This window comes from Rattus norvegicus, chromosome 6, assembly GCF_036323735.1.
Source record: "Rattus norvegicus strain BN/NHsdMcwi chromosome 6, GRCr8, whole genome shotgun sequence".
Classification (NCBI taxonomy): domain Eukaryota; kingdom Metazoa; phylum Chordata; class Mammalia; order Rodentia; family Muridae; genus Rattus; species Rattus norvegicus.
Window position 1 is genome coordinate 72,340,111 of NC_086024.1, and position 24,751 is coordinate 72,364,861.

At 38.5% G+C, this 24,751-nt stretch overlaps 1 long non-coding RNA gene across 8 annotated transcripts in view; it reads right to left on the reverse strand.

The window, feature by feature from the left end:
• Positions 1-245: 245 nt before the first annotated feature.
• The window catches only part of LOC134479380 (uncharacterized), a 59,988-nt gene continuing 35,482 nt past the window's right edge, over positions 246-24,751 (reverse strand). For 7 of the 8 annotated variants that reach the window (XR_010052663.1, XR_010052661.1, XR_010052659.1 and 4 more), the window contains one exon: positions 2,082-3,021. This is a non-coding gene — a long non-coding RNA (uncharacterized LOC134479380). The other variant, XR_010052657.1, reaches the window with a different exon arrangement.

The following is a 24,751-nucleotide window of genomic DNA, read 5'->3' on the forward strand; positions in this document are numbered from 1 at the left end:
TCAGTGAGTGAAGTCTGAATTCAACTGAGAGACCCTGCTTCAAAGAATTAGGCAAACCATTATAAAAAAAGACTTTCTCTTTTTTTTTTTTTTATTAACTTGAGTATTTCTTATATACATTTCAAGTGTTATTCCCTTTCCCGGTTTCCGGGCAAACATCCCCCTAATCCTTCCCCCTCCCCTACTTTATGGGTGTTCCCCTCCCCATCCTCCCCCCATTGCCGCCCTCCCCACAACAATCTAGTTCACTGGGGGTTCAGTCTTAGCAGGACCCAGGGCTTCCCCTTCCACTGGTGCTCTTACTAGGATATTCATTGCTACCTATGAGGTCAGAGTCCAGGGTCAGTCCATGTATAGTCTTTAGGTAGTGGCTTAGTCCCTGGAAGCTCTGGTTGCTTGGCATTGTTGTACATATGGGGTCTCGAGCCCCTTCAAGCTCTTCCAGTTCTTTCTCTGATTCCTTCAACGGGGGTTCTATTCTCAGTTCAGTGGTTTGCTGCTGGCATTCACCTCTGTATTTGCTGTATTCTGGCTGTGTCTCTCAGGAGCGAGCTATATCCAGCTCCTGTCGGCCTGCACTTCTTTGCTTCATCCATCTTGTCTAATTGGATGGCTGTATATGTATGGGCCACATGTGGGGCAGGCTCTGAATGGGTGTTTCCTTCTGTGTCTGTTTTAATCTTTGCCTCTCTATTCCCCACCAAGGGTATTCTTGTTCCCCTTTTAAAGAAGGAGTGAAGCATTCACATTTTGATCATCTGTCTTGAGTTTCATTTGTTCTAGGGATCTAGGGTAATTCAAGCATTTGGGCTAATAGCCACTTATCAATGAGTGCATACCATGTGTGTTTTTCTGTGATTGGGTTACCTCACTCAGGATGATATGTTCCAGTTCTGACCATTTGGCTACGAATTTCATAAAGTCATTGTTTTTGATAGCTGAGTAATATTCCATTGTGTAGATGTACCACATTTTCTGTATCCATTCCTCTGTTGAAGGGCATCTGGGTTCTTTCCAGCTTCTGGCTATTACAAATAAGGCTGCGATGAACATAGTGGAGCACGTGTCTTTTTTATATGTTGGGGCATCTTGTGGGTATATGCCCAAGAGAGGTATAGCTGGATCCTCAGGCAGTTCAATGTCCAATTTTCTGAGGAACCTCCAGACTGATTTCCAGAATGGTTGTACCAGTTTGTAATCCCACCAACAATGGAGGAGTGTTCCTCTTTCTCAGCATCCTTGCCAGCATCTGCTGTCACCTGAGTTTTTGATCTTACCCATTCTCACTGGTGTGAGGTGAAATCTCAGGGTTGTTTTGATTTGCATTTCCCTTATGACTAAAGATGTTGAACATTTCTTTAGGTGTTTTTCAGCCATTCGGCATTCCTCAGCTGTAAATTCTTTGTTTAGCTCTGAACCCCATTTTTTAATAGGGTTATTTGTCTCCCTGCGGTCTAACTTCTTGAGTTCTTTGTATATTTTGGATATAAGGCCTCTATCTGTTGTAAGATTGGTAAAGATCTTTTCCCAATCTGTTGGTTGCCATTTTGTCCTAACCACAGTGTCCTTTGCCTTACAGAAGCTTTGCAGTTTTATGAGATCCCATTTGTCGATTCTTGATCTTAGAGCATAAGCCATTGGTGTTTTGTTCAGGAAATTTTTTCCAGGGCCCATGTGTTCCAGATGCTTCCCTAGTTTTTCTTCTATTAGTTTGAGTGTGTCTGGTTTGATGTGGAGGTCCTTGATCCACTTGGACTTAAGCTTTGTACAGGGTGATAAGCATGGATCGATCTGCATTCTTCTACATGTTGACCTCCAGTTGAACCAGTACCATTTGCTCAAAATGCTATGTTTTTTCCATTTGATGGTTTTGGCTCCTTTGTCAAAAATCAAGTGCCCATAGGTGTGTGGGTTCAAAGACCGACTTTCTATATCAACTGCTGACACGTGCACACACATATGCCATGTATGAACATGTGCACATACACATGCGTATGAAATAGAAAAATGATAGACAAATAACCACAGCAGCCATCCCAGGATCAAGAACAACAGCATTCTTCCTGTAAAGCAGAAAGTACAGTGGAATAGACTGAATAAAGTTGTATTTTGATTACAAACCTGAATCACTGAGTGAACACACTTTGATCATTCTTGAAATATCATATTTATTTTCAAACTCAGTCAATGTTTGAAATACAGCTTCACAGGATCTTATGATATGTACTCCATTCATTGCTTTTAGGCATACCAAGTTATATCAAGATTCTATAGTTGTTTACAATTCTCAGAGACAGACTTTTTACCAAAACATACCAATTCTCATAAAAACAATTTCAAATAATTTTAAGTTATGTTGCATAGAACTAAAATGATGCAAAACTTGAAGTTCACCAAATAGGACATTTTAATTTTTAATGTTTATTTCAGCAGTAATTTACAATATTTAAAATTTATCATCTAAATATGTATTACCATTACTCTGAAATTGAGTTAAAAAAATAACTTTTACCCTTTTACAAATGGTAACTTCATGTTTGTACACCACTAGTGTAAATTAAGTATTTTCCTAAGGTATGTCTACCACAGCAAAGTGCAGTCTGAGTGCTTTGCTTTAATGGTTGACTACTTGCTTGCATTTTTCTTTCTCCTTTATTCTTTTTGCCATTTGTGGGTGGACTACAAGATCTCAGAAGAGTTAGCATCTATTACAAAGAAGCAGATACATCCCTGACTTTAAATATAAACTATGGACATAATTTGTCTGGAGCTGTGCCTTTTGCTTAGTTTTCTTCCTCAGTTGTCTTTTATGGTTATTCTTGACTCATTTGCAATTTATTATACTTTATATCACAAGATATATATCATTATAATTATTTTGAAAAGAGAGAAAGGAATTGATTCTTAAGAGTCTGCATAAGAAGAGCAATGATATTAATGTGTCAGCATTATGAGTAAAACAGATGATCCAAACAACATATTTTGGGACCAGATATTGCCAGCAGAATCAAATAAGACCTCCTAAAAGAATGAAAAGAAGCATCTATTAGCTACTTTAGCTTCGTAGAGCATAGAATACTTTTCTTTTCATGTTACTTCACAAGAAATTTGTTCCCTTCAAATTAAATGCAAAATAAAAGTCATTAGTAAAATATAGTATACATTTTAGCAAACCATGTCTATGAATGGCACTCTAATGGAAAATGGATATTACAGATCTTTAAATTTGCATAACACAGAAAAATAGAAATTGTTATTACTGATAAAGAGTATGTGTTATCTGAACAAATGTAAGCACCAAATTTCCTACTAAACTTGTAAATATAAAAGAAAATATTAACATTTTAAGTAACTTAGTTTTGCTTAATTAATCATTGTAAGTTGTCAATAAGCTAGAATGCCAAGTTTCTCACTAATTTCTACTACAAACTGCATGTATTCCTTTAAACAAATTAATAAATTTCCCTAGTCTCAATATCTTTATCTGCAAAATGGATGTAATAGTACTTAATACCTTGAAAATAATAACCAATAGTTCAGTTGCTCATTACAATAATTAAAAGACAGATTAATGAATTTATAACATTGTATAAACTTAAAAGTAAACTATAGTACATATCACCATATGTAAAAGTATTTGTTCTAGATGCACAAATTAAAAACATACCTTTAAGATTTCTATTTTAATTTTAATAAAGTACATAAATACATGACACATAATTATTTCAGGTTGATTTGTTCAAGAAAGAAAACTGAAATCTTCAATCTGGTCTTGTACTGTTTAAATTTTGTTTTTAATTACAGACTTTTGAAGTAATAAATGTATTAATCACAAAAATAGCAATAGTACATAAATTAAATTCAATTAAATAACAATTGCATTGAATATATTCAACCTAATTATTTTGCACTTCAACAGAAATAAATACTTTGTATTTTCACCCAGCATTAAGATATTTTGTTTTTTATTCATTTCATATTTTTAGACAGCTGGTCAAATGTTAGGCACATAAATAAAGAAATGTATTTCCGGGGAGCTTAACTACACTGATTGTGCTTCCACAATGTCATGTTATAATGTCACAGTTTTTCCATATTACCAGGGTTCTCAACATTCTTCATAATCGTTAAACACGTAGTACAAAGTGACTTGCATCTTTGTCCAGGAAGCACTAAAAACAGACAGCACATGAGACCACATGGGGCAACTCCCTCATTTATGGGCAAAGAAACTGATATCCACCAAATGGTTCAAAAGCAGAGAGAAGTCCTTCAACAAGTAGAAACTTCAGACTTCAGTTCCCTATATATACCACTGCTTGCTGTTTACAGTGTCCTGTCCTCAAGTTATGGCCAAGTTATGAGAAAACTCGATTCATTGTAGAACTAATGGATGTGATTCTAAAGCCATTGTTATGGCCTTTTATCAAGTTGTATTGAGACCTGCAGAAGGTCCTGTCTTCAATTCCACTAAAGATACAGCACTGTTAATAGATAAAAAAAAAAAGAAGAAGAAGAAGAAAATTGATGATATCCATAGCTCTATCTAAAGTCTGTGATGGAATCATTATGTTATCCTGATTAAAGAAATTGCTCTCCCTTGGTCAATCTGCCCCAACTATTATCTGAGAACATGTAATCAAAAAGTGCTGGGTGACATGTCCTAACAAGAAAAAGATAGAGTTATAAGTTATTAGAAGATATTACTTGACCTTTTATTTACAGAAGAGAAAAAGAGGGGGAAAAAGTTGCCTTAACATCTTTTGCACAAAGATGCAATTGAGTGCTAGTACATCTCACAGAAGGCTGGCACCATTTATACTCAAATCAGAATATTGGTGTAATCTAACAAAGTTTGACTTTACACTGTGACAATCAAATTTTTTATAAAATTAAGGATTTAACTACCGACCCACGAATATTAGATGTAAACACTACAATTTCATAGGATTAAGTTTTTAATATTTTAAGGTAAAGTTTCTAATTATTTGCCTTTTCTCCAATTATGTTGTAAATCTAATTAAAACTTAACAAGAAATTAAAGAACACTTAAACTAGAATTTTCTTGTCTCAACTTCAATTTAACAAACATACACACAAATGTTTTTGTCCTAATTTTTCTATGAAGCCCAACCTGTCCCCAAAGTTATATCAATAAACTTGTCTCAATGTTCCAAGTATTTAGATTGTAGATGTGAATGCACACACACACACACACACACACACACACACACATCTGTTTTTCTGTAGACTCTACCACTAAGCTGCATCATGAACTCTCTATTTTTAGAAGAAACTCTTACTATTTTATTGAAAGTAATTTGTATACTTATGAACAAATTTGGCAGGCTGGAAAGATGACTCAGAGGTTAAGAGCACTGGCACCTCTTTCAGAGGTCCTGAGTTCAATTCCCAAAAATTACTTGGTAGCTCACAACCATCAACAATGAGATATGGCATCCTCTTCTAGTAAGTAGGCATACATGCAAGCAGAACATTGTATACATAACAAGGATAAATAAATCCACAACTTCGTGTGCCAAGCCCTCTGATTTATACGTAAATAAAATTTAGTTTTACCAGCAAAGAACAATTTAGCAGAATGTTAACATTCAAATAACCCTAGTACTGAGGTTTCTGCTGCTCTACCTTCGCTGCCACAGTTGAACGATTCCCAGTATCCTAATCCATTAAACTGATTATTCCACCAGGGGCCATAGAAAAAATAAAAAACAGCCCAACCATGAGAAGCCTGGTTCCCAGTTGTTGGTCATGATAGTCCAAGTGACTCCCTGCTTTTGCTGTTACCTTTGATTGCCTCACAGAAGCTGAAAAAATTTTCCTATTGCTAAAGATACCACATAGTTCATCTACAGGATCTGGAAGATCCCCCACTAACGCTGACCTGAAAGTTTCTTCCCTAAAGATTCCATGCAAGCCTTCCAAGAATGGGAAGAAACAAATAGTCGCACATGACTATAATACATATACAATACAGCAATGACCAGCATAGTGCCGTATCTCAAAAGACACAATAGTGGTAAAAACTATTGGTTGTAACCCACAACTCTGTGACTATACATCTTACTCAATAAGAGGGGAGTTATGCCTGGAAACCTTCACAACTATCTGGTGCCGATTTTGGGGAGAACCTACAATTTCCACTTTTTACTAAATCAAAGTGATTCCTAATAGTCTATATATTTATCCATATATGCTAAGTTAAGTATAGGTCTTGCTCCTTATCAGAGCAACATCTCCTTGAAACAGTGACCATTATAGAAAACCACAATTGATTTAAAAATTTGCAGACAAGTGACTATATGGTTCCCAGCTTCACCTGATACATCAACAATATAATTCCTGAAACTAAGGCTCAGAGATCGTAGAAAAGGTAGAAAGAATTGTAAGACCCAGGGGAGTAGGAAGTTTTCATATTTTATCTTACTATTATCAGAGTCACTATGCCCGTGAAGTCCTAACAGGGCTTTCTAAATAAGACTTGAACAAAGACGACTCTAACAGACAGGTTCTTGTTAAAGAAGGGGGCAAATCTCATAAGTTCAAGCTTAGACAAAGAACTATAGGCAACTAAGAAATACTGAGAGCAGGAAAAATAGTTTTCCCCCAGGGCAAAGTTCACAAATAGGTTATCTTGAGATTTATATGTTAAGGTCTATATATAAAACACAGGCCATAAATTTTAGAAGGGGCAGAGGACTGTATTTGGGAGGAGATAAGAGGGAAAGAAAAATAGGGAAATGATAAAATTATATTTTAATTTCAATGTCTTAAAAATTCTTAAAACTTTATAAATCTCAGTTCCTGTGGAATTGGAAAGGTAAGCAAAACTGTGCTAATGATTCAGATCATAGCTTTAATTATTGTCAAAATAAATGAATACATGTAGTGAGAAATTAAAGCAGAGAGAGTATATGGGGAAGAGATTCCTTTGGAAATGAACCCTGACCTGGAGTATTTGATCTACTCAGTGTCACTTCATTGAAGTTAATTGATTTCCCTTCTCCCAGGAGGTATAAGTGACAGTTCAGTTGCTAAACTTTACCACAGTGGGTACGTTTTCATTCATTTTTTTATTCATCCATTCGATTTCCTTTAAAAATTAGCAAAATAAAATATAATAAGATAAAAACAAAAACTATTACCTCAAGGTAGAAAGTACAGACCAACAAAAGAAAAATAGTCCAAGAGAAAGACCACAAGAGTCAGAGACCCACTCTCTCAAACATTCAAAAAGTCCATAAAAGCACTAAATAAGAAGGCAGAATATAAGCATAGAGGACCTGGTGAAGACATATACACCCCTTGTGCATGTTGCTTCATTCTCTGTGAGATCACATGAGCTTTGTGGTGATTTAGCGAGTCTTGAGATTTTTGTTGTTATTATTATTTTTGTTTTTGTTGATGTTTTTGTTGTTGTTTTGTTCTTGTTTTCTTTTTTATTTACTCCCTGACCTCTGGCTCTTATACTTTTTTTTAAATGGGTATTTTTTTATTTACATTTCAAATGTTATCCTTTCCAGGTTTCCCATCCATAAACCCCATCCCATCTCCCCTACCCCTTCTTCTAAGAAGGTATACCCCCACTCAACAACCCACTATTCCCACTTCCCTGGGCTAACATTCCCCTACACAGGGAAGTTCAGCCTTGGCAGAACCAAGGGCTTCTCCTCCCATTGGTGCCCAACAAGGCCATCCTCTATTACATATGCACCAGGAGCCATGGGTCTGTCCATGTGTACTCTATGGATGATGGTTTATTTTTGGGAGCTATGGTTGGTTCGTATTGTTCTTTCTATTGGGTTGCAAACCCCTTCAGCTCCTTTAATCCTTTCTCTAAATCCTCCAATGGGGATTCCTTCTCGGTTCTATGGTTGACTCAAGCATTTGCCTCTGTATTTGTCATGCTCTGGCAAAGTCTTTCAGGAAACAACAATATCAGGCTCCTGTCAGCATCTTGGCATCATCAATATTGTCTGGGTTTGGTGGCAGTAGGTGTATCCCCAGTAGCTGGATCCCCAGGTGGTGCAGGCTCTGAATGCCCATTCCTTCAGACTGTGATCCAAACTTTGTCTTCATATTTCCTCCTATGAATATTTTGGTTCCCCCTTTAAAGAAGGACTGAAGCAACTGCACTTTGGTTGTGCTTCTTCTTGAGCTTCATGCGGTCTCTGAATTGTATCTTGGGTATTCCGAGCTTTTGGGCTAATATCCACGTATCAGTAAGTGCATACCATGTATGGTTTTTTGTGATTGGGTTACCTAACTCAGAAAGATATTTTCTAGTTCCATCCATTTGCCTACAAGTTTAATGAAGTCATTGTTTTTGATAGGTGACTAGTATTCCATTGTGTAGATGTACCACATTTTCTACATGCATTCCTCTGTTGCAGAACATCGGGGCTTTTTCCAGCTTTAGACTATTATGAATAATAATATGAACTTAGTGGAGCATGTGTCCTTATTACACTTCCAGCAGTGGTATATCTGGGTCCTCAGGTATATCTAATTTTCTGAGGAACCTCCAGAGTGGTTGTACCAGCTTACAAGCCCACCAACAATGGAGGAGTGTTCCTCTTTCTCCACATCCTCAACAGCATCTATTATCACCTGAGTTTGTGATCCTAGCCATTCAGACTGGTATGAGGTAGAATCTCAGGGTTGTTTTGATTTCAATTTCCCTGATGACTAAGGATGTTGAACATTTCTTTAGGTACTTCTGAGCATTCGATACTCCTCAGCTGAGAATTTTTTGTTTATCTCTGCACCCCATTTTTTATAGGATTATTTCACTCTCTGGAGTCTACCTTCTTGAATTCTTTGTATATATTGGATATTAGCCATCTATCGAATGTATGATTGGTAAAGGTCTTTTTCCAATCTAATGGTTGCTGTTTTGTCCTAATGACGGTATTTTTGTTCTACTGAAGTCTTGCAATTTTATCAGGTCCCACATGTCCAGTCATGATCTTACAGCATAAGCCATTGGTGTTTTGTTCAGGAAATTTTCCCCAGTGCTCATGTGTCCGATGCTCTTCCCCACTTCTTCTATAAGTTTGAGTGTTTCTGCTTTTATGTGGAGGTCCTTGATCCACTTGGACTTAAGTTTTGTACAGGGCAATAAAAATTCTTCTACATGCTGACTTCCAGTTGAACCAGCACCATTTGCTGAAAATGCTATCTTTTTTCCACTGGATGGTTTTAGCTCCTTTGTCAAAGATCAAGTGACCATAGGTGTGTGAGTTCATTTCTTAGCCTTCAATTCTGTTCCACTGATCTATCTGCCTGTCTCTGTACCAATACCATAGAGTGTTCAATCACTATTGCTCTGTAATACAGCTCGAGGTCAGGATGGTGATTCCCCCAGAAGTTCTTTTACTGTTTAAGATAGTTTTCACTATCCTGTGATTTTTGTTATTCCAAATGAATTTGCAGATTGTTCCTTCTAACTCTATGAAGAATTGAGTTGCAATTTTGATGGGAATCACATAGAATCTGTAGATTGCTTTTGGAAAGATGGCCATTTTTACATTATTAATCTTGCCAATCCGTGAGCAAGGGAGGTCTTTCCATCTTCTGAGGTCTTCTTCAATTTCTTTCTTCAGAGACTTGAAGTTCTTGTCATACAGAGCTTTCATTTGCTTGGTAACAGTCACAGTGAGGTATTTTATGTTATTTGGGACTATTGTAAAGACTGTCGTTTCCCTAATTCCTTTCTGAACCTGCTTATCCTTTGAGTAAAGGGAGGCTACTAAAATTTTTTGAGTTAATTTTATACCCAGCCACATTGCTGAAGTTGTTTATCAGACTTACAAGTCCTCTGGTGTAACTTTGGGGGTCACTTATCTATACTGTCATATCATCTGCAAAAAGTGATATTTTCACTTCTTTCTTTTCAATTTGTATCCCTTTGACCTCCTTTGGTTGTCTGATTGCTATAGGACTTGGAGTACTATATTGAATAAGTAGGGAGAGAGTGGGCAGCCTTGTCTAGTCCCTGATTTTAGTGGGATTGCTTTAAGTTTCTCTCCTTTTAGTTTGATGTCAGCTACTGGTTTACTGTTTGTTGCTTTTACTATGTTTATTTATAGGCCTTGAATTCTTGATCTTTCCAGGCCTTTTATCATGAAAGGGTGTTGAATCTTGTCAAATGCTTTCTCAGGATCTAATGAAATGGTCATGTGATTTTTTCCTTGACTTTGTTTACATAGTGAATTACATTGATGGATTTCTGTATATTGAACCATCCTTTCATCACTAGGATGAAGTGTACTTGATCAGGGTGGATGATTTTTTTGATTTCTTCTTGGGTTTGGTTTGTGAGAATTTTATTGAGTATTTATTGATATTGATAAGGGAAATTGGTCTGAAGTTCTCTTTGTTGGGTCTTTGTGTGGTTTAGGTACAAACAAAATGTTGGGTTCATAGGAGGAATTTGGTAGTGCTTTGTCTGTTTCTATTTTGTGCAGTAGTTTGCACAGTGTTGGTATTAATTCTTCTATGAAGTTCTAATAGCATTGTCTACTAAAACCATCTGGTCCTGGGGATTTTTTGGTTAGGAGTCTTTTAATAATTGCTTCTATTTCTGTAGGAGCTATGGTACTATTTATACAGTTTATCTGATCCTGATTTACCCTAGGTACCTGGTATCAGTCTAGAAAATTGTCCATTTAATCCAGATTTTCCAGTTTTGTGGAATATAAGGTTTTGTAATAGGATCTGATGAATTTTTTAATTTCCTCAGATTCTGTTGTTAATGTCTCTCTTTTCATTTCTGATTTTGTTAATTTGGATACTCCCTCCGTGCCCTTTGGTTAGTCTGACTAAGGGTTTATCTTTCTTCTTGATTTTTTTCAAAGAACCAGCTCCTGGGTTTGTTTGGTTTTGTTTTGTTTTGTTTTTTGTTTTGTTTTGTTTTGTTTTTTGATTCTTTGTATAGTCCTTTTTGTTTCTACTTGGTTGATTTGAGCTCTGAGTTTGATTATTTTCTGCTGTCTACTCCTCTTGGGTGTATTTGCTTCTTTTTATTCTAGAGCTTTCAGATGTGCTGTCAAGCTGCTAATGTATGCTCTCTCCAGTTTCTTTTTGGAGGCACTCAGAGCTATGAGTTTTTCTCTTAGCACTGTTTTCATTGTGTCCCATAAGTTTGGGTATGTTGTATCTTCATTTTCATTAAACTCTAAGAAGTCTTTAATTTCTTCATTTCTTCCTTGACCAAGTTACCAATAAGCATTGTTCAACTTCCATGTGTATGTGAGATTTCTATCATTTTTTGTTGTTATTGAAGACCAACCAGCCTTAGTCCACGGTGATATGATAGGATGCATGGGATTATTTCAATCTTCTTATATTTGTCGAGGCCTGTTTTGTGACTGATTATATGGTCAATTTTGGAGAAGGTACCATAAGGAGCTGAGAAGAAGGTATATTATTTTAGGATGAAATTTTCTATAGATATCTGTTAAATCCATTTGCTTCATTACTTCTGTTAGTTTCTCTGTGACGCTACTTAATTTCTGTTTCCATGATCTTTCCATTTATGAGAGTGGCGTGTTGAAGTCTCCCACTACTATTGTTTCAGGTGCAATGTGTGCTTTGAGATTTAGTAAGGTTTCTTTTATGAATGTAGGTGCCCTTGCCTTTGGAGCATAGATATCCAGGTTCATCTTGGTGGATTTTTCCTTTGACATATATAAAGTGTCCTTCCTTATCTTTTTTGCTAACTTTTGGTTGAACGTAGGTTTTATTCAATAGTAGGATGGCTACTCCAGCGTTTTTCTTGGGACCATTTCCTTAGAGAATTGTTTTCCAGCCTTTTACTTTAGGGTTGTGTCTGTCTTTGCCACTGAAGTGTATTTTCTGTATGCAGCAAAATGTTGATGTATCCAGTCTGTTAGTCTATCTATGTGTTTTTATTGGAGAATTGAGCCAATTGATGTTAAAAGATATTAAGGAATAGTGATTGTTGCTTCCTTGTATTTTTCTTATTAGAGGGGGAATTATTATGTTTGTGTGACTTTCTTTTTTTTTTTTTTGGTTTGTTGTGAGATTATTTCTTTCTTCTTTTTCTATGGTGTAGTTTCCTTCCTTGTGTTGGAGTCCATCTATTAATCTATTATCTTTCATAGGGCTGGATTTGTGGAAAGATGTTGGGTAAATTTGGCTTTGTCGTGGAATATCTTGGTTTCTCCATCTGTGTTAATTGTGAGCTTTGCTGGGTATAGTAGCCTGGACTGCATTTGTGTTCTCTTGGGATCTATATGACAGCTGTCCAGGATCTTCTGGCTTTCATAGTCTCTGGTGAGAAGTCTGGTGTAATTCTGATAGGTCTGCCTTTATATGTTATTTGACCTTTTCCCTTACTGCTTTTAATACTCCTTTGTTTTGTGCATTTGGTGTTTTGACTACTTTGTGACAGGTGGCATTTTTTTTCTGGTCCTATCTCTTCGGAGTTCTGTAGGCTTCTTGCCTTTTTTTTTTTTTTTTTGGCATCTCTTTCTTTGGGTTATGGAAGTTTTCTTTTATAATTTTGTTGAAGATGTTTACTGGCTCTTTAAGTTGGGAATCTTCACTCTCTTATATACCTATCATCTTTAGGTTTGGTAGTCTAATTGTGTCCAAGTTTCCTGGATGATTTTGATTGGGAGCTTTTTCCATTTTCCATTTACTTCGATGGTTGTATCAATGTTTTCTATGGTGTATACTTCCCCTGAGATTCTCTCTTCTATCTCTTTTATTCTTTCGGTGTTGCTAGTGTCTATGACTCCTGATCTCTTTGCTGGGGTTTTTATCTGCAGGGTTGTCTCCCTTTGTGATTTCTTTATTGTTTCTATTTCCATTTTTAAATCCTGGATAGTTTTGTTCAATTTCTTCACCTGTGTGGTTTTGTTTCCTGTAATTCTTTAAGGGATTTTTGTGTTTCCTCTTTAAGGGCTTCTGCTTGTTTACCTTGTTTGCCCGTGTTGTCCTGTATTTCTTTAAGGGAGTTATTTATGTTCTTCTTAAAGTCCTCTATAATCATCATAAGATGTGATTTTAAATCCAAATCATGCTTTTCCAGTGTGTTGGTATATCCAGTATTTTCCTTGGAGGGAGAACTGGGCTCTGATGATTCCAAGTACTTTTGGTTTCTGTTGCTTAGGTCCCTGCACTTGCCTCTTGATATCTGGTTGTCTCTGATATTAGCTGATCTTGCTGTCTCTTGCAGTGACTTGACCCTCCTGTAAGCCTGAAGACTGACTTTCTCCCAGCAGGGTCCAAGTACAGAGAGTTTTGTCACAGGGTCAGCTGAGGGGGCAGGCGGAAAACGGAAGTATCCTGTCCCAGACTTCTCCTGTGTGTCTGTATCTGGAGGGCTCCTGGTGGGTCCCTCAGAGCAGAAGTTGTGGTCTTACCTCTGCCTTCAGGTGTGTCAGTGCTCCTGGGGATGGGCTTTCAGCTCTGGGTGCAGGCAGAGACTGGAAGGATCCTATCCCTGACTGCTACTAGATTCCTGTGTCCAGAGGGCTTTAGGCCAGCTCTTCTTGAGTCAGGAATGTGAGCAGAAGTGGTAGTTTCCCCTGAGCTCTCAGAATTGTCTACACTTCTGAGAGTCCAGCTCTCTCTCCCAAAGGATTTGGGCTCTTATATTCTTTCTACCTCTTCCTACATGGGATTTCCTTAGATCTAAGGTGAGGGATTTGATGAACACATAACATTTACTACTGAATGATCTAGTAATATCTGGTCGTGTGTCTCTATATTTTTGCTACCTACTGCAGAAGGAAGGTTCATTGGTGATAGTTGAACAAGACACTGACCTATGATTATAGCAATGTATCATTAAGAGTCATTTTTATCACTAAATTTCTTTTCTCTTTTTTAGACCAGTATTTTTTTTGTTTTATCCTAAGTCCTCAGGCTAACTATTCTGATTCAATTCAAGGCTACCCAAGCAGTAACAGGTATGGGTAACGTCTCATGGAATGGGCCTTAAGCCAAATCCAATTTTGGTTGGTTACTCAGACAACCATTGTGCCACCAATACCCTATTAGATATTGCAGGAAGTACTCCATTGTTGTCAAACGGTTTATCTTGGTGCTTATGTTATGCTTCACACTTTTGAGAGCCAGGAGAGGAGGTTCCTGTACCAAAGACTCTGGAATAGAGGGGTTAAGGGTCTATAAAGGCATTAGCTTTCTTTCTCCATCTTCATTGAGTTCTGTAGATGTTGTCTTCAGTGATTAGGACTTACTATCAGTTTGTACAGAAACATATACAGTCTTTGCAACAACCTGGGTGTTTATGATTCACATGGATAGTCTTGGACAAACAGGTGAGGAAAAATTTAATAATTCTGATTCAGTAAGAGCCATGTGTTTGTGGAAATAGCTTATCTGATCTTGATTTAACTTTGGTAGCTGGTACACGTCAAGAAAATTAACATTTTTTAAAGACTTTTCCACTTTGGTGGAAAACAGGTTTATTTTTCCATCTTTATTAACTTGAGTATTTCTTATTTACATTTCAATTGTTATTCCCCTTCCCCATTTCCGGCCAACATCCCCCTAGCCCCTCCACCTCCCCTTCTATATAGGTGTTACCCTCCCCATCTTCCCCCCATTATCGCCCTCCCCCCAACAATCACATTTACTGGGGGTTCAGTCTTGGCAGGCCCGAGGGCTTCCCCTTCCACTGGTGCTCTTACTAGGATATTCATTGCTACCTATGAGGTTGGACCCCAAGGTCAGTCCATGTATAGTCTTTGGGTAGTGGCTTAGTCCCTAGAAGCTCTGGTTGGTTGACATTGTTGTTCATACGGGGTCTCGAGCCCCTTCAAGTTCTTCCAGTTCTTTCTCTGATTCCTTCAATGGGGGTCCCGTTCTAACTTCAGTGGTTTGCTGCTGGCATTCGCCTCTGTATTTGCTGTATTCTGGCTGTGTCTCTCAGGAGAGATCTACGTCCGGCTCCTGTCGGCCTGCACTTCTTTGCTTCATCCATCTTGTCTAATTGGGTGGCTGTATATGTATGGGCCACATGTGCGGCAGGCTCTGAATGGGTGTTTCCTTCTATCTCTGTTTTAATATTTGCCTCTCTATTCCCTGCCAAGGGTATTCTTGTTCTTCTTTTAAAGGAGTGAAGCATTCGCATTTTGGTCATCCTTCTTAAGTTTCATGTGTTCTGTGCATCTAGGGTAATTTAAGCATTTGGGCTAATAACCACTTATCAATGAGTGCATACCATGTGTGTTTTTCTGTGATTGGGTTACCTCACACAGGGTGATATTTTCCAGTTCCATCCATTTGCCTATGAATTTCATCAAGTCATTGTTTTTGATAGCTGAGTAATATTCCATTGTGTAGATGTACCACATTTTCTGTATCCATTCCTCTGTTGAAGGGCATCTGGGTTCTTTCCAGCTTCTGACTATTATAAATAAGGCTGCTATGAAGTGGAGCACGTGTCTTTGTTATATTTTGGGTCATCTTTTGGATATATGCTCAAGAGAGGTATAGCTGGGTCCTCAGGTAGTTCAATGTCCAATTTTCTGAGGAACCTCCAGACTGATTTCCGGAATGGTTGTACCAGTCTGCAATCCGATGAACAAGGAAGAGTTGTTATTCTTTCTCCACATCCTCGTCAGCATTTGCTGTCACCTGAGTTTTTGATCTTAGCCATTCTCACTGGTGTGAGGTGGAATCTCAGGATTGTTTTAATTTTCATTTTCCTTATGACTAAAGATGTTGAACATTTCTTTAGGTGTTTCTACATCATTCAGCATTCCTCAGCTGTGAATTCTTTGTTTAGCTCTGAACCACATTTTTAATAGGGTTATTTGTCTCCCTGAAGTCTAACTTCTTGAGTTCTTTGTATATTTTGGATATAAGCCCTCTATCAGTTTTAGGATTGGTAAAAATCTTTTCCCAATCTGCTGGTTGCCGTTGTATCCTAACAATGGTTTCCTTTGCCTTACAGAAGCTTTGTAGTTTTATGAGATCCTATTTGTCTATTTTGATCTTAGAGCATAAGCCATTGGTGTTTTGTTCAGGAAATTTTCTCCAATGCCCATGTGTTCGAGATGCTTCCCCACTTTTTCTTCTATTAGTTTGAGTGTATCTGGTTTGATGTGGAGGTCCTTGAGCCACTTGGACTTAAGCTTTTTACAGGGTGATAAGCATGGATTGATCTGCATTCTTCTACATGCTGACCTCCAGTTGAACCAGCACCTTTTGCTAAAAATGCTATCTTTTTTCCATTGGATGATTTTGGCTCCTTTATCAAAACTCAAGTGACCCTAATTGTGTGGGTTCATTTCTGGGTCTTCAATTCTATTCCACTGGTCTATCTGTCTGTCTCTGTACCAATACCATGCAGTTTTTATCACTATTGCTCTGTAATACTGCTTGAGTTCAGGGATAGTGATTCCCCCAGAAGTGGAAGGATATATATATGGAGGATATATATATGAAGGATATATATTATAGTGGAGGATAGTTTTAGCTATCCTGGGTTTTTTCTTAATCCAAATGAATTTGCAAATTTTTCTGTCTAACTCTCTGAAGAATTGGACTGGTTTTTTCATGGGGATTGCATTGAATCTGTAGATCGCTTTTGGTAAATTGGCCATTTTTACTATATTAATCCTGCCAATCCATGAGCATGGGAGATCTATACATCTTCTGAGATCTTCAATTTCTTTCTGCAGAGGCTTGAAGTTCTTATCATACAGATCTTTCACTTGCTTGGTAAGAGTCACACTGAGGTATTTTATATTATTTGGGACAATTAAGAAGGTTGTCATCACAGGGCCCATACATATACAGCCACCCAATTAGACAAGATGGATGAAGCAAAGAAGTGCAGGCCTACAGGAACCGGATGTATATCTCTCCTGAGAGACACAGCCAGAATACAGCACAAACATAGGCGAATGCCAGCAGCAAACCACTGAACTGAGAACGGGACCCACATTGAAGGAATCAGAGAAAGAACTGGAAGAGCTTGAAGGGGCTCGAGACCCCATATGAACAACAATTCCAACCAACCAGAGCTTCTAGGGACTAAGCCACTACCCAAAGGGACTGACCCTGGGCTCCAACCTCATAGGTAGCAATGAATAGCCTAGTAAGAGCACCAGTGGAAGGGATAGCCCTTGGTCCTGCTAAGACTGATCCCCCAGTGATCGTGATTGTTGGGGGGAGGGCGGTAATGGGGGGAGGATGGGGAGGGGAACAGCTAGGGGGTGTTGGCCCAGAAACCGGGAAAGGAAATAACAATCGAAATGTAAATAAGAAATACTCAAATTAATAAAGAAAAAAAAAGGGTGTTGTTTCCCTAATTTCTTTCTCGGCTTGTTTCTCTTTTGTGTAGAGGAAGGCTACTGATATATTTGAGTTAATTTTATACCCAGCCACTTTGCTGAAGGTGTTTATCAGGTTTAGTAGTTCCCTGGTGGAACTTTTGGGATCACTTAAATATACTAGCATATCATCTGCAAATTGTGGTATCTTGACTTCTTCCCTTCCAATTTGTACCCTTTTATCTCCTTTTGTTGTCTGATTGCTCTGGCTAGAACTTCAAGAACTATGTTGAATAAGTAGGAAGAGAGTGGGCAGCCTTGTCTAGTCCCTGATTTTAGTGGGATTGCTTCAAGTTTCTCTCCATTTAGTTTAATATTAGCTACTAGTTTGCTCTATATGGCTTTTACTATGTTGAGGTATGGGCCTTGAATTCCTGTTCTTTCCAGGACTTTTAACATGAAGGAGTTTTGAATTTTATCAAATGCTCTCTCGGCATCTAATGAAATGATAATGTGGTTTTTATCTTTCAGTTAATTTATATAGTGGATTACATTGATGATTTTCTGTATATTAAACCGTCCCTGCATCCCTGGAATGAAGCCTACTTGATCACGTTGGATGATTGTTTTGATGTGCTCTTGGATTCGGTTTTCCAGAATTTTATTGAGTATTTTTCTGTCAATATTCATAAGGGAAATTGGTCTGTAGTTTTCTTACTTTGTTGGGTCTTTGTGTGGTTTAGGTATAAGAGTAATTGTGGCTTCATAGAAGGAATTCGGTAGTGCTCCATCTGTTTCAATTTTGTGGAATATTTTGTCTAGTATTGGTTTGAGGTCTTCTATAAAGGTCTGACAGAATTCTGCACCGAACCCATCTGGACCTCGGCTCTTTTTGTTTGGGAGACTTAAAATGACTGCTTCTATTTCTTTAGGAGGTATGGGGTTGTTTAACTGGTTTATCTGTTCCTGATTTAGCTTCAGTACCTGGTATCTGTCTAGGAAATTGTCCATTTCCTGCAGATTTTCAAGTTTTGTTGAATATAGGCTTTTGTAGTAGGATCTGATGATTTTTTCAATTTCCTCTGATTCTGTAGTTATGTCTCCCTTTTCATTTCTGACTTTGTTAAATTGAACACACTCTCTGTGTCCTCTTATTAATCAGGCTAAGGTTTATCTATCTTATTGATTTTCTCAAAGAACCATCTTTTGGTTCTGTTGATTCTTTGTATAGTCCTTTTTGTTTCTACTTGTTTGATTTCACCTCTGAGTTTGATTATTTTCTGCCTTCTACTCCTCCTGGGTGTATTTGCTTCTTTTTGTTCTAGAGTTTTAGGTGTGCTGTCAAGCTGCTGATATATGCTCTCTCCTGTTGCTTTCTGCAGGCACTCAGCGCTATGAGTTTTCCTCTTAGCACAGCTTTCATTGTGTCCCATAAGTTTGGGTATGTTGTACCTTCATTTTCATTAAATTTTAAGAAGTCTTTAATTTCTGTCTTTATTTCTTCCTTGACCAGGTTATCATTGAGTAGAGCATTGTTCAACTTCCATGTATATGTTGGCATTCTTCCCCTATTTTTATTGAAGACCAGCTTTAGCACGTGGTGGTCTGATAGGACGCATGGGATTATTTCTTTCTTTCTGTATCTGTTGAGGCCTGTTTTACCACCAATTATATGGTCAGTTTTGGAGAAAGTACCATGGGGGCTGAGAAGAAGGTATATTCTTTTCTTTTGGGATAGAATGTTCTATAAATATTTGTTAAGTCCATTTGGTTCATGACTTCTCTTAGTCTGTCTACGTCTCTGTTTAATTTCTGTTTCCGTGATCTGTCCATTGATGAGAGTGGGGTGTTGAAATCTCCTACTATTATTGTGTGAGGTGAAATGTGTGCTTTGAGCTTTAGTAAGGTTTCTTTTACGTATGTAGGTGCCCTTGTATTGGGGGCATAGATATTTAGGATTGAGAGTTCATCTTGGTGGATTTTTCCTTTGATGAATATGAAGTGTCCTTCCTTATCTTTTTTGATGACTTTTAGTTGAAAATTGATTTTATTTGATATTAGAATGGCTACTCCAGCTTGCTTCTTCTGACCATTTGCTTGGAAAGTTGTTTTCCAGCCTTTCACTCTGAGGTAGTGTCTGTCTTTGTCTCTGACGTGTGTTTCCTGTAGACAGCAGAATGCAGGGTCCTCGTTGCGTATCCAGTTTGTTAATCTATGTCTTTTTATTGGGGACTTGAGACCATTGATGTTGAGAAATATTAAGGAATAGTGATTATTGCTTCCTGTTACATTCATATTTGGATGTGAGGTTATGTTTGTGTGCTTTTCTTCTCTTTGTTTTGTTGCCAAGATTAGTTTCTTAGTTTTTCTAGGGTGTAGCTTGCTTCCTTATACACTTTACCATTTATTATCCTTTGTAAAGATGAATTTGCAGAAAGATATTGTGTAAATTTGGTTTTGTCATGGAATATCTTGGTTTCTCCATCTTTGTTAATTGAGAGTTTTGCTGGATACAATAACCTGGGCTGGCATTTGTGATCTCTTCTGGTCTGTATGACATCTGTCCAGGATCTTCTGGCTTTCAAAATCTCTGGTGAGAAATTTGGTGTGATTCTCATAGGTCTGCCTTTATATGTTACTTGACTTTTTCACTTACTCCTTTTAATATTCTTTCTTTATTTTGTGTATTTGGTGTTTTGACTATTATGTGATGGGAGGAGTTTCTTTTCTGGTCCAATCCATATGGAGTTCTGTAGACTTCTTGTATGTTTATGGGCATCTCTTTCTTTAGGTTAGGGAAGTTTTCTTCTATGATTTTGTTGAAGATATTTTGTGGTCCTTTGAGCTGGGATTCTTCACTCTCTTCTATACCTATTATCCTTAGGTTTGATCTTCTCATTGAGTCCTGGATTTCCTGTATATTTTGGACCAGTAGCTTTTTCTGTTTTACATTATCTTTGACTGTTGTGTCAATGATTTCTATGGAATCTTCTACTCTTGAGATTCTCTCTTCTATCTCTTGTATTCTGTTGATGATGCTTGTATGTACGGCTCCTTGTCTTTTCTTTTAGCTTTCTCCATCCAGGGTTGTAGGAAAGCATCCTTTATGCTTTCTTTATTGCTTCTATTTCCATTTTTAATTCCTTCACCTGTTTGTGTTTTCCTGGAATTCTTTCAGGGATTTTTGTGATTCCTCTCTATAGGCTTCTACTTATTTATTTATGTTTTCCTCTGTTTCTCTAAGGGAGTTCTTTATGTCTTTCTTGAAGTCTTCCATCATCATGAACAAATGTGATTTTAAATCTAGATCTTGCTTTTCTGGTGTGTTTGGATATTCAGTGTTTGATTTAGTGGGAGAATTGGGCTCCGATGATGCCATGTAGAATTGGTTTCTGTTGCTTGGGTTCCTGTGCTTGCCTCCTACCATCAGGTTGTCTCTGGTATTACCTTGTTCTGCTATTTGTGACAGTGGCTAGACCATCCTATAGGCCTGTTTGTCAGGAGTTCTGTAGACCTGATTTCCTGTTTTCTTTCAGCCAGTTATGCGAACAGAGTGTTCTGCTTCCGGGTGTGTATTCTTTCCTGTCTACTGGACTTCAGCTGTTCCTGTGGGCCTGTGTCCTGAGTCCACCAGGCAGGTCACTGGGAGCAGAAAAGTTGGTCTTACCTGTGGTCCCAGGGCTCAAGTTGCTCATGGGGGGGATGCTTTTGAGCTCTCTGTGAGGGCAACAACCAGGAGGACCTGTGCTTCCTTTTCCTGAGGTCCCTGTGCACCGGGATCCCAGATGGCATTAGGTGTTTTCCTCTGGAGTCAGAAATGTAGGCAGAGTGTAGTCTCTTCTGGCTTCCCAGGTGTGTCTGCCCCTCTGAAGGTTTAGCTCTCCCTTCCACGAGATTTGGGTGCAGAGAACTGTTGACTGGGCCCCTTCAGGTCCAGACGGTATCTGGACCGCAGGGGACCTGCTGCTTGAGTGCCCCATCTTCCGGTTCCCAGAGGCCCTATACAGTTTCCTCTTGGGCCAGGGATGTGGGCAGGGGTGGGCAGTATTGGTGGTCTCTCCCGCTCTGCAGTCTCAGGAGTGCCCACCTGTCCGGGTGGTGAGCTCTCTCTCCCAAGGGCTTTTGGAGCAGTGAGCTGTGGGCGGGGATGAGCGAGGTTGGGGCTACAGCTAAAAACCAGAAGTGTCTGGTCCGAGAGGAATTTTGCCTCTGTCTGTCCTGAGTCCACTGGGGAGGTCGCTTGGAGCAGAAAAGTTGGTCTTACCTGTGGTCCCGCGGCTCAAGTTTGCTTGTGGGCAGCTGCTTTTGAGCTCTTAGTGAGGGTGGCAACCAGGAGGGCCTGCACTGCCTTTTCCCAGAGCCCCCCATGCACCAGGGCATTAGGTGTTTTCCTCTGGAGTCAAAAATGCAGGCAGACTGTAGTCTCTTCTCCACAAAATTTTGAATGACCAGAAAATATATCGATGCCTTTTCGTTTGCAAGGAATAATTTTACTCTAGGCCAAACATATAAAAATACATGCACACATAAGACACACACACATACACAAACACATACATACCATACATACATACATCACGATCAAAATAAATTTGATATTATAATATATATATATATATATATATATATATATATATATATTGCCCTTTCTTCCTTCGACAGTTATTTTGCTCTGATAGAAAAGTAAAAGACAAAATAATGACAAAATGGAATACAGATATAAAGAGTGGGAAAATCAGGAGAGATGAAATTAAGAATGATGAGGAAGTATGAGATGAGGAACAATCAAAGGATGGACTGGGGAAGGGTTAACCACTGGACTGTAAAAAAAAAGATTTATGAATAAAAGTCATTAATTAGCCTTCCAGTTTCTCCCTGCGCCTGGAGCTGAACCGGACCCACAGCTCTCTGTACCCAAATCCTGTTTGGGAGAGAGCTGAACGCTCAGAAGTACAGATAATCCTGAGCTCAGAGGAGACAACTACTTCTGCTCACATTCCTGGCCATAGAGGAAACTGCCTAGTGCCCTCTGTGCCCTCTGGATACAGTAACCTAGGAGCAGTCAGGAGCAGAAACCTTCCGGTTTCTGCCTGCACACGGGGCTGAAAGCCAGCACCAGGAGTGCTGACACCCCTGACAGCAGAGGGAAGACCAACTCTTCTGCTCCCAGCAACCGACCTGGTAGCTTCAGGACACACAAACAGAGGAGCAGTCTGGGACAAGACACTTATGGTTTCTGCCTGCACCCAGAGCTGACACTGTCCCACAGCTCTCTGTATCCAATTCCTATGGGAGTGAGATCTGAAATCTAAGAAGTGCAGACAATCTTGAGAGTTTAGGGGAGACTGCCACTTCTGCTCACATTCCTGGCCCAAAAGAAACCTAGCTAGCGTACTCTGGGCACAGGAATCTAGGAGCAGTCAGGGGCAGGAAACATAGTTTCTGCTTCCACCCAGAGCTGAAAGTCAGTTGCAAGGAACACTGACACACCTGAGAGCAAAGGTAAAACTAACTCTTCAGCTCGAAGCAACCCCCTTTGAGGCCTCAGAATGCACAAACCCAGAAGCAGTTTGGGACATGACACTTGTGGTTTCTGCCTGCACCTCTAGCTGACTTGGTCCCCCGGCTCCCTGTACCCAGATCCCACTGGGAGAAAACAGGTCTACAGGAGTGCTGACACACAGGCTTACAGAAGCGTCAAGCTACTGTTAGGGACAGCAAGACCAAATAAAACTAGAAACAACCTGATGGCAAGAGGCAAGCACAGGAACAAAAGCAACAGAAACCAAGACTACTTGGTATCATCAGAGCCCAGTTTTCCTACCAAGGCAAATATTGGACAGCCCAACACACTGGAAAAACAAGATTTGGATTTAAAAATCAGACCCCATAATGATGATAGATGAGTTTAAGAAGGACATAAATAACTCCCGTAATGAAATACAGGACAACATAGGTAAACAAGTAGAAGCCCTTAAAGAGAAAACACAGAAATCCCTTAAAGTATTATAGGAAAACACAACCAAACAGGTGAAGAAATTGAACAAAACCATCCAGGGTTGAAAAATGGAAATAGAAATAATAAAGAAATCACAAAGAGAGACAACACTTGAGATAAAAACCTAGAAAACAAATTAGGACTCATAGACACTATCATCATGAACAATACAAGACATAGAAAAGAGAATCTCAGGGACAGAAGATACCATAGAAAACATGGAGACAACCATCAAAGAAAATGTGAAACACAAAAATCTCCTAACCCTAAGATCCAGAATATCCCAGACACGATTAGAAGATCAAACCTAAGGAAAATAGGTATAGAAGAGAGCAAAGACACCCAACTTAAAGGGCCAGTAAATTTCTTCAACAAAGTTATAAAAGAAAACTTCCCTAACCTAAAGAAGCAGATGTCCATAAACATACAAGAAGCCTAAAGAACTCCAAATAGATTTAACCAAAAAGGAAACTCCTCCTCATCCAATGAGAGTCAAAACACCAAATGCACAAAACAAAGAAAGAATATTAAAAGTAGTAAGGGAAAATGGTCAAGTAATATATACAGGCAGATCTATCAAAATAACACCAGACTTCTCACCAGAGACTATGAAAGCCAGAAGATTCTGGATAGATGTCATACAGACCCTAAGAGAACACAAATGCCAGTCCAGGCTGCTATATCCAGCAAAATTCTCAATCAGCATAGCTGGAGAAACCAAGATATTCCATGACAAAACTAAATTTACACAATATCTTTCAACAAATCCAGCCCTACAAAAGATAATAGATGGGGAGAGCATACATTAGCAGCTTGACAGTACACCTAAAGGCTCTAGAACAAAAAGAAGAAATACTCCCAAGAGGAGTAGAAGGCAGGAAATAATCAAACCAAGTAGAAACAAAAAGACCTATAAAAAGAATCAACAAAACCAGGAGCTGGTTCATTGAGAAAATGAACAAGATAGATAAACCCTTAGCCAGGCTAACCAGAGGACACAGAGAGTACAGCCAAATTAACAAAATCAGAAATGAAAAGAGAGACATAACAACAGAATCTGAAGAAATTCAAAATATCATCAGATCCTATTACAAAAGCCTATATTCAACAAAACTGGAAAATCTGGAGGAAATGGACAATTTTCTAGACAGATACCAGGTACCAATGTTAAATTAGAATCAGATAAACCATCTAAACAATCCCTTTAATCTTAAAGAAATAAAAGCAGTTATTAAAATCTACCAATGAAAAAAATTCCCAAATTGGTTTAGTGCAGAATTCTATCAGACCTTCATAAAAGACATAGTACTATTACTGTCCAAACTAATCCACAAGATAGAAATAGGAGGAACACTACCCAATTTGTTCTATGAAGCCACAGTTACACTTATACCTAAACCACAAAAACACCCAACAAAGAAAGAGAATTTGAGACCAATTTCCCTTATGAATA